This window comes from Herpailurus yagouaroundi, unplaced genomic scaffold, assembly GCF_014898765.1.
Source record: "Herpailurus yagouaroundi ecotype Mexico unplaced genomic scaffold, PumYag 196, whole genome shotgun sequence".
NCBI classification, from domain to species: Eukaryota; Metazoa; Chordata; class Mammalia; order Carnivora; family Felidae; genus Herpailurus; species Herpailurus yagouaroundi.
The window spans coordinates 13,153,384-13,164,331 of record NW_024412427.1 but is presented as its reverse complement, the minus strand read 5'-3'; positions in this window follow the sequence as shown (position 1 = coordinate 13,164,331).

Sequence of the window (10,948 nt, the reverse complement as noted above, 5' to 3'; positions counted from 1 at the left end):
GTTCTTAAGGGATTTGCATTGTAGTAAGTACACGACCCAATGAAGACATGTACTGGGGGAGGTACTGACCAACTGCTATGAAGAAAAATAAAGGGTCTGGGGTGTTCGCAGTGCTGTTCTGGATGAGGAGTTCAGGTAAAGCCTCTCCCAAGAGCTGCCAGAAAGAAGGAAGGGGCCACTCATTCAGATATCTGGAGGCAGCACATTCCAGGCAAAGGAAACAGCAGGTGCAAAGGTCCTGAAGCTGGAATGACTGAGTGAAGAGTGGCAAGGAGCTTGCATGTTTGGAATGGCAGGACTGAGGCAGGGAACAGAGCAGTAGATCAGAGCAGGCAAGATCCTATATCCTGGAAGCCAGTGGTAAAGTCCAAACTTTTATTTGGAGAGATGGGGAGCTTTTGCAGGGTTCTGAACAGAGAAGGATCAAGATCTGCTTATAGTTTGAGGGACCCTTCTAGCTGCATGTGGAATAAAGGTGGGAGGGTGGAAGCATGGAGACCAATGCAGGGCTGGTGCTGGGATACAAGCCAGGTGGTGGGGCTCAGGCAAGGACCATTGCATTGAAGGTGATGGGAAGTGGGCAGATACTGGATATATGAATTATTTTTAAATTTCAAGCTTTTTTATTTTTTTAAGGTTTTATTTTTAAGTCATCTCTACCCCCAATGCGGGGCTCAAACTTAGAGCCCTGAGATCAAGAGTCACACACTCTACTGACTGAGCCAGCCAGGTGCCCCATTAAATTTCAATCTTTTTTAAGGATAGGAGTCTTTGTATATTTTAATAATGCAATGTATACAATTTCATATGTTGTTTTTCACTTAATAGTATATCACATTGTCCATGTTGGTACACATCCTGAATAAACGTTTTTAATGACAAGATTCTATTGAGGGGCGTCCCATAGTTTAATGTCCTATTAGGAGAACTTAGTATGTTCCCAATTTTTCACTATTATTATTTGAATAATATTTTTATTTACTTTTTTTTCCTGTAATATGTTCATGAAGATAAATTCCCAGAAATGAATTTTATTTTTATTTTTTCATTTTTTTAAGTTTATTTATTTATTTTGAGACAGGGCGCATGAGTGGGGGAAGGAGCAGAGAGAGAGAGAGAACCCCAAGCAGGCTCTGCACCATCAGCACACAGCCTGATGCGGGGCTCCAACTCACAAACCATGAGATCATAACCCAAGCCAAGGTCAAGAGTCAGATGCTTAACTGACTGAGCCACCCGGGTGCCCCGCCGAAATGAATTTTAGATCGAAGACCTAAAGGTAAAAATTTTTATTATGGAAAACCTTAAATCTACATAAAAATTGTGAGTAATGAACTCCCAGATCAGCGATTCTCAACATTTCACGGGTCTTGTGTTATTTGCTCTTCCACCCCCAAGTCCCCATGCTGGAGTCTTTCAAAGAAAATCTGAATATGTTTTGAAGGAAGAGCCAACAGAATTTGCTGAGGCACCAAATGGGGGGTAAGAGGGAACCAGAGTCCTAGGATGCGCTAAGGTTTGGGGCCCAGGCAATGGGAAGGAGTCGTCCCCGACTTACAGGCTGGCCTTGAAGGTGGGCCACCTCACCTCCAAGTTCCAGGTGCTAATGGTGGTCCAAGCAGTTTCTTCGAGGTGGTCTTCAGAGACTCCTTAGCTGGTTGACAAGGCAGATTCTGGGGACCCGCCCACCTGAGCAATCAGAATGTTTTATAGGTAGCGCCTAGGTATCTGCATCTTTTTTTTTTTTAATGTTTATTTATTTTTGAGACAGAGAGAGACAGAGCATGAATGGGGGAGGGGCAGAGAGAGAGGGAGACACAGAATTGGAAGCAGGCTCCAGGCTCTGAGCCATCAGCCCAGAGCCCGACGCGGGGCTCGAACTCACGGACCGCGAGATCGTGACCTGAGCTGAAGTCAGATGCTTAACCGACTGAGCCACCCAGGCGCCCCTCCAGGTATCTGCATCTTAAGAAGCACCTACAAGTGATTTTGATGCCCAGTGGCCCAAGATCTATCTACTCACTTGTGGTCCTCAGACCAGCAGTATTGACATCACCTGGGGCAGCTTGTTAGAAATGCAGACTCCCAGGGATGCCTAGGTGGCTCGGTTGGTTGGATGTCCGACTCTTGATTTCGTCTCAGGTCATCTCACCGCTTGTGAGTTTGAGCTCCATGTTGGGCTCCGAGCTGATGGCACAGAGTCTGCTTGGGATTCTGTCTCTCTCTCTGCCACTCCCCCTCTTGCTCTCTGTCTCTCTCAATATAAATAAATAAACTAAAAAAAAAAAAAAAGGGCAGACTCCCAGGCCCCATCCCAGACCAGCTGAGTCAGAGAATCTCTGGGAATGTGGCCCAGGATTTTTTTTTTAAAGATTTTATTTTATTTTTAAATGTTTATTTTGAGAGAGAGAGCGCACATGAGCAGGGGAGGGGCAGAGAGAGAGAATCCCAAGCAGGCTCTGAATTAGCACAGAGCCCCACATGGGACTCCCATCTCATGAGCCATGAGATTATGACCTGAGCCAAAATCAAGAGTAGGACACTTAACTCATTGAGCCAGCCAGACACCCTTAGATTTTAATCTGTCCCCCCTACCTGGGTCTTGAACTCACAACCCTGAGATCAAGAGTAGCATGCTCCACTGACTGAGCCAGCCAGGCACCCCTAGCCCAGGATTATTTTAACAATCACTCCAGGAGCTAAAATCTGAGCAAAGCTGCCTGCGGCAGGATGTGGGGATCATGCACTGTGATCAGCCAGCCAGTGTTAATGGAGGGCCTTCTCAGCAGGCCCCTCCCTGACAAGCCTTGAAGTTCCCACCAAGCGTGGTCAATGGGGTAGTTTTAGGTGCCTGGTAGTTCTCAGTTTGGGTTGTGACTAGACAGAATTTGATTTATTGAATTTCATTGTTTTAGGATGGGGTCAATTTATGTAAGTGAAACAATGGGAATTACATTTTTTAAATGTTTTATTATTTTTGAGAGAAAGAGCACGAGTGGGGGAGGGGCACGGAGGCGGCGGGGGGTGGGGGGGGGTGCTGCGGGGACAGAAGATCCGAAGTGGGCACTGCACTGACAGCAGTGAGCACTCGGATTCAGGAACTGAGACCATGACCTGAGCTGAGGTTGGACACTCAACCGACTGGGCCACCCAGGTGCCCCACATTTACAAAAAAAAAAAAAGTAATTCCCGTAGAGGCAGGTTGTAGATTAGGCAGAAATGAAAAAGCTGGTATTCAAAGGAACCAAAGCTGGGAAACGCTGTCCTGATACATCATAAATCCTTCAGAATATATGGAATGGAGTGAAAAGGAAGGGAGGAAAGACAAGGAAGGAGAGAAGGGATAGAAGGAAGAGGTGAGTTCTCATTTCCATGTTCCGATCACTTCAGAGAAGCTTAGTGAATAATAAGATTTGCCTGGCCCCAAAATAAAGATCCCTTTTCCTCCTCAGTCTTCTCTTTCATTAGTGGAGTTGACAGAAAAAAACCCCGTAGCCTAAAGGCAAATCCTGCAGTCTGGATTATGTTGTCAGAATTAATTCAAATTCTTACTTGAAACCTGGTTTATTTCAGAGCTGGGACGTTTCCCTTGAAATAACATTATTTAAGGACAAGCAGGTTTAGTTTGTTTTTACGTCTAATCCTTTATTGATCATCAGCTCAGGGTGCCAAGCCCAACCAGGTGAACAGCGGGACTGGACGGCAAGGGACAAAAGGCCTGCCCCAGAAACTGTCTCCTTCTCAGGTACGGTGACTCAGCACAAGTGGGGAACAATGCCCACCCAGGGGTGGCAGAGGAGGAGCCTGGGAAGATGCCCCATCCCTCTCTGAAAATCTGCCTCTCTTAAAAAAAAAAAAAAAAAAAAAAAAAATTGGCAGTGCACCTTGCCATTTGACATGTGTTCTCTCGAGTGTGGGGGATATTTTCCTCTCTAACAATGTGCTCAATGGCTTAGGGGGTACAGGGCGCTAGCAAAAGAGAATTATCTTCTTGTTTTCTCACTCCTGCTAACAATGCCAAAGAGAAAGTCTCAGTTCAGTGCCAGCAGGTCATTAATTTCTGTACCACTTGCTAATAATCTGCCCGGGCAACAGAGAGCAGACCTCAGAGTCAGACATTAGCTAGCTAGAATTTAGTGACACTGTTTTGCTTTCATTTTGTTTATGTCAGAGATGCTTTGTATTTGCGTTTTTTTCATTTACAGATGTGGTTGACAGCTTCCTTTTAAGAAATGTATTTAGTTTACAAAAAGTGAGTTGATGTAGAGAAATGTATTAAGTAAATGATGTGGTGTGGATTATGAAGGTGAAACCTGGGAGACCTCACTGAGCCTCATCTTTATGCCAGGCCCTGGAGACCCTCCGAATGAGACCCACAGGGCTGTCAGAGGGGAGAAGCAAGTGCTGAAATTACTGTGAGAGAGAAACTCCACTGTGCATTCGTATTCCACTCGCCCTTCATGTCTCCGCACTACTGTTTAGGCTTTCCCTCTGCTTATATCACACTCAGTAGTGTTTCAAGATCTTACTCTAAGAAATTTTCCTCTCCTGAGCTCCTAGGACCTTGAAATTGTAGTAATACCCAATATGTATCGTTTACCACTTGCCAGGCCATGTTTAAGCACCTTATATAAGCAACCATCTAGTTCACACACTAACCCTATGAAGTTGATCCTCCTATTATCTCCATTTTACAGATAAGGGCACTAAAGCACAGAGAGGTGGAGTAACTAGCTCAAGGTCACACAGCTTATGAGGAACCCTGGAAGTAGGAGATTAAGACCCAGTGTCCTTGGGGCGCCTGGGTGGTTCAGTGGGTTAAGTGTCTGACTTCATCTCAGGTCATGATCTTGTGGTTCATGAGTTCAAGCCCTGCATCGGGCTCTGTGCTGCTCAGAGCCTGGAGCCTGCTTCGGATTCTGTGTGTGTCTCTCTCTCCTTCTGCCCCACCCCCGCTCACACTGCACTGCCTCTCTCAAAAACAAATAAAAAACATGAATAAAAAAAATTAGTGGCACCTGGGTGGCTCAGTCAGTTAAGCGTCTGACTTCAGCCTAGGTCATGATCTCACAGTTCGTGGGTTCGAGTCCCATGTCGGGCTCTGTGCTGACAGCTCAGACAGAGCCTGGAGCCTGCTTCAGATTTTGTGTCTCCCTCTTTCTCTGCCCCTCTCCCGCTTGTGCACACTCTCTCTCTCTCTCTCAAAGATAAACATTAAAAAATAAAAAATAAAAAATAACTGAGGGGAAAGACTGTGAAGTGAAAACCAGAAAGAGAGCTAAGTTTGTGGGGAGCAGTGAGCAGTGTTGTGTGGGGATCCAGGGAGTTGGAGAGCAGAGATGAGGTTGCACAGGAAGCCTTAGCCTTTTCCCTCAGGGAGCCAGAGAAGGCTTTTCAACCTAGAGTGTTTGATCACATTTTAATCAGGGCTTGTCTCTGGGTCAAGGGCAAGCAAATAAGGTGATGGTGGAAGGAGGGGCTTTTCAGGGCTCACTAAGGGGCCCCCTGAGCCATCTATGTGCAAAGGGGTCCCAGTGGTGCCCCTTGAGGGCAGAGCTCTGACTATGGAAGTTATTCAAAAATTTTATTGAAAATAAATTCATGGGGGCGCCTGGGTGGCTCAGTCAGTTAAGCGTCCGACTTCGGCTCAGGTCATGATCTCATGGTCCGTGAGTTCGAGCCCCGCGTCGGGCTCTGTGCTGACAGCTCAGAGCCTGGAGCCTGTTTCAGTCTGTGTCTCCCTCTCTCTCCGGCCTTCCCCCGTTCATGCTCTGTCTCTCCCTGTCTCAAAAATAAATAAAATGTTAAAAAAAAAAAAAGAAAAAATAAATTCATGCTCAAGGTAAAGCATTCAAAAAGTACAAAAGAATGTACCTGTAGAGTGAAAAAAAAAGTGTCTGCTCCTAGCCCAGAACCCTCCCCAGAGGCAAACAGTGCTAACAGTCTCTTGTAAGCCTTTCAGAAATTTTCCATGCTATCTCTGGAGCTATGTCTATGTATATATCCTCTAAAAAAAAAACAAAAACAAAAACCCACAAAGTCGTACTGTCTGGCTTTTGCTTTTTTCACATTTAGAGCTTTTTCAGTATCAGGTGTGCAGATCTTTTTCATTCTTTTTTCCCTCCTCATAATATCCCACAATATGAATGGAGCATAATGCATTTAACCTATTCTGAGATATTCGAGTTTGGTGTTTTGGCCACATGTGCAAATACATCAGTGGGATACGTTTCTGGTAGTGGACCTGGTGGGTCAAAAGGGGGTGTGTATGTGTTGGTGAGATGCCTCAGTTTGTCTCCACAGGATTGTTTGCGTGTCCTATCAACACTGGCTGGCTTCCCCCAGAGTGAGTGATTCAAGAGACCAAGGCAGAAGCTGCAGTGTCTTTTATGACCTGGCCTCATAGACCATAAGTCATACACCATCACGTCTGTCACTTTAATTGCTCACACACGCCAACCCTCTTCAAAGTGAGGGGCAGAGGTAGGAGGAGGTGAGGATCATTGTGGGCCATGTTGGAGCCTGACTACCACAAGCTGTTTGTTTGTTTCAGTTAACATGCAATAAAATTAACTCTTTTTTTTTTTTTTTTGGTGGATAGGTCTAGGAATGTTAACACGTGCCTTTGTGTAACCACCACCGCAGACAGGAAACAGAACGGTTCCATCACCCCTCAAAAAACCCTTGTGTTTCCCATTGTAGTGACACACTCTCCGCCCTTAACCTGTGTTAACCACTGATCTATCACTATAGTGTTTGTCTTTTGGAGAATGTCACATAAATGGAAGCCTGTAGCATGGCACCTTTTGAAACTGGCTTCTTTCGCTCAGAATGACGCCATCGAGATTCACCTAAATTGTAGCAGGTGTCAATAGTTCATTCCTTTTCGTTGCTGAGCTGTGTTCCGTTGTATGGATGGACCACATTTTTGTTTATTGATTTACATATTGCAGGGTAAATCCAAATTGGGAGGGGAGATGAATAGAGCTGCCAGAAACATTCATGCACCAGACCCTCTCTCCTGTCCTTCTACTCTGATGACGACCTCTGTGTTAAACCTTTTAACATTGTGCCACAGGTCCCATAGACCCTGCTTATCTTTTTTCAACCTTTTCCCCTCTGCTGTTCATTTGGGGCAATTTCTACTGACCTGTCTTTGAGTTCACAGTTTCTTTCCTGTGACATCTCCATTCTGCTGTTGAGCTCACCTATTGAGTTTAAAATTTTTCTTTATTGTATTTTTCCATTTCAAATCTATATTTGGTTGGGGCACCTGGGTGGCTCAGTTCGTGAAGAGTCCAAGTTCGGCTCAGGTCATGATCTCTTGATTCATGAGTTCAAGCCCCACATTGGGTTCTGTGCTAACAGCTCAGAGCCTGGGGCCTGCTTCAGATTCTGTGTCTCCCTCTCTTTCTGCCCCTCCCCTGCTAGCACTCTGTCTTTCTCTCAAAGATAAACATTTAAAAAAATTGTTTTAATAAAAAAATAAGATAAAAAAATCTATATATTTGGTGTATATCCGTATACCAAATGGAGATCTTAATGTATATCTGCTACTTATGAAAAAACTGAAGAAAGCCCAGAGTCTCCATCCTTACTTCTTGGAGTCTTTTATTTTTTTTTTAATTTTAATTTTAATTTTTAATGTTTATTTATTTTTGAGAGAGAGAGAGAGGGAGAGGGAGAAAGAGAGACAGAGTGCAAGCGGGGAAGGGGAAGAGAGCACAGGGCCTGACGCGAAGCTAGACCTCACAAACTGTGAGATCACGACCTGAACTGAGGTTGGATGCTTTAACCAACTGAGCCACTCAGGCGCCCCCCGGCGCCCCTCACCCCGCTTTTTTTTAAGGAAGCTCCAGCCCCAATTTGGGGCTCGAACTCATGACCTTGAGATCAAGAGTCACATGCTCTACTGACTGAGCTAGCCAGGCCCCTCTCAAATTTACCATTTTAATCAATTTTAAGCATACAGTTCAGCGGCGGTGAGTACGTTCCCATGGCTGTGCTGCCATCACCACTTAGCCATCTCCAACCCTTTGTCTTCTTCCCAAACTGAAACTCCATACCCATTAAGCACTAACTCCCCCTGCTCCCCCTGGAGTATTTTTACAGCAGTTGCTTTAAGGGCTTTTCCAGATCTTTCCAGCACCTTCGAGTTGGCATCCTTTCATTGTCTTTTCCCAAGCAAGCTGAAATGTTCCTGCTTCTTTGTATTGCGAGTCATTGACCCTGGACATTTTTAATATCATGTTATGAGCTCCGGGTTACATTGAAATCCTGCAGAGACAGTCGATGTGTTTGTCTCAGCAGGTAATTGGCAAAGTGGGTTTGAGCCGCAAGCTCTGCCTGCCTTCTCTGGGTTGTGGTTCCAGTGTCAGCCCTGTTTTCAAACCCTCTGTGACGCCACATACATCTGTCCCGTGCAAGTGTCACTCACTGGCCAGAACTCCGGCATCAGCCTAGTTCATGATTCAGCTTCTCAAAGTGTGCGGTGAGCTGTTTAGGCTAGGTCCACTCATGCGCAGCTACTGGGTGAGCCCAGAAGTCCATAAATAACTTTGTGGGGTCACTTTCCCAAAGTCCTCTTTCCTGGCAACTTTGTGGTTCCCTGAAGCTTCATTTACCTGACTCGGATGCGCATTTCCCACAGCTGCACCCACATCTGGGGCCAAAGCAGTATGGGTTCATCCCACCATCTTGGGAGCCACAGCTCTTGGGCTCTTGGGAGCCACAGCTCCTGCAGTTAGAGAGGAAGGTTCTTCCTCATAGTTTCAGGCTCCTGTAGGCACCGGCCACTGCCTCTACCACCAGGAAAGCCTGAGGGCTAGGATACAAGAGAATGGGGAAAAGAAATGGGAATCAACCTCATCTCTCTGATGGTTAAGAGACCTCATTCCTGTTTCTGGAGCCAAAACTAGAAGGTGTCTCTCTTTTTTTTTTTTTCTTTTTTTTTTTTTTTTTACGTTTATTTATTTTTGCAAGAGAGAGAGAGGGAAACAGAGTGTGAGCAGGGGCAGGGCAGAGAGAAAGCGAGACTCCAGGCTCTGAGCTGTCAGCACCGAGCCCGACATGGGGCTTGAACCCATGAACCATGAGATCATGACCTGAGCTGAAGTCCGATGTTTCACCGACTGAGCCACCCAGACGCCCCTAGAAGGTGTCTGCTGTCACCCCCTCCACTTGCACTGATGTCCACCTCTAGGTTCGGGGCTTCACTGACACCAGCCCAGGGAACACCAGAAGGAAAACCAAGTGTAAACTCACTGCCAGGTTGGTGGTACTTCTTCCCCGGTCTGCCTGCAACTGTTGACTTTTCAGAGCCTGCCTGAACTGCTTCAGGCCTCTGTCCAGAGTTTGGAGCTACCTTCAGCAGCAGAGGTCGGGTGGAGACTCCTCACCATCCTACTGGAAGTTGAGGCATGACCTGGGTTTCATTACATCAGCCCCTCTGGCTGTCGAGCATACCGTGGACTGACACGGCTGGGTTGGGCACAAGGAGGCCTGTGGGGCTGACAGGGGAACCATCACAGAGATGCCCCATAGGTTGAGTCTTAAAGATGGGTGGTTGTTTTCAGAAGGCTGGATTGGGGATAGAGCTTGCAGGGCAGAGGGATCAGCGTGAGCGATGTCTTGGAGGGGTTTAAGAGCAGATCGGGGAGTCTGGGGCGATGTCTGCAGGACTGAGGCAGGGTGAAGGGGGAACACCATGGGAGAGAAGTCTAGAGAATAGAGTGGGACTCCATGTTGGGAGGTGAGTGGTTGGTTGCTGATTTCTATGTGTTGAAGAAAAAGGCCAGGTAGTGTTTTCCACTAGTGTGCACAGAAAGGAAGCCCCCACCCCCAGACCCGAGACAGGATGTGGGGATGCGCGTGGGCGTCTGAGGTCTTGGCAGGGAAAAATGGCATCTAGGCTGAAAAGGCCAATGTCCCAGTTCCTGTGGAGAAAGAAGGGCACAGTCTTACAGCTGCTGAAAGGGGACATCACGCTGCTGCAGACTTTCTTGGGTCAGATGATCTGTGAGAAGGGCGAGGGACATGTCTGCTTCTGTCCCCAGGATGATAAATCTAACATTCCCCAAGGCCTTACTCCAAATTAAGTGGGGGTGAGGGGAGAGGATAGAGGACCAGGTGAGAGTTTAGAGGTGATAGTGACAAAGAGTTTCTACTACATCCTTTTTAAAAAATTTTTTTTAATGTTATATTTATTTTTGAGAGAGAGAGAGACAGAGTGTGAGTGGGGGAGGGACAGAGAGAGGAAGACACAGAATCTGAAGCAGTCTCCAGGCTCTGAGCTGTCAGCACAGAGTCCGATGTGGGGCTGGAACTCAGGAACCGTGAGATTATGACCTGAGCCGAAGTCAGACACTTAACCGACTGAGCCACCCAGGCACCCCCTACTACATCCTTTTTTATATATTTTTTAAAATCTCGAACTGCACACAGTAATATATTGTTGCAAATAAATTACTCAGTAATTTATTAAACTTGGTAGCTTAAAACAGTGGACATTTCTTACTTCATGCAGTTTCTGAGAGTTAGGAATCTGGGATCAACTTCATTGGGTGGTTCTGGCTCAGGGTCTTTCATGAGGTTGAGTCAAGATGGCCAGGGTTGCAGTCATCTGAAGGCTTGACTGGGGCTGGGGGCACCTACTTCCAAGATGGTTCATCCATGTGACTGTTGGCAAGAGTTATTCCCCATGTGGGCCTCTCCGAACGGCTGTTCATGATACAGCAGTTGTTTTCCCCAGAACAAAGAGAGAGAGAGAGAGAGAGAGAGAGAGAGAGAGAGAGAGAAACTGAGCCAAAGCTGCAGTGCCTTTTAGAACTTAATCTTAGAAGTGGCACACCAACATTTTTGCCATATTCTATTGGTCATACAAGCCACTGCAGTTCGGTATGGGAGAGGACTATGCAAGGATTTGAATTCAGTGTGTGTGAGGGGGTCG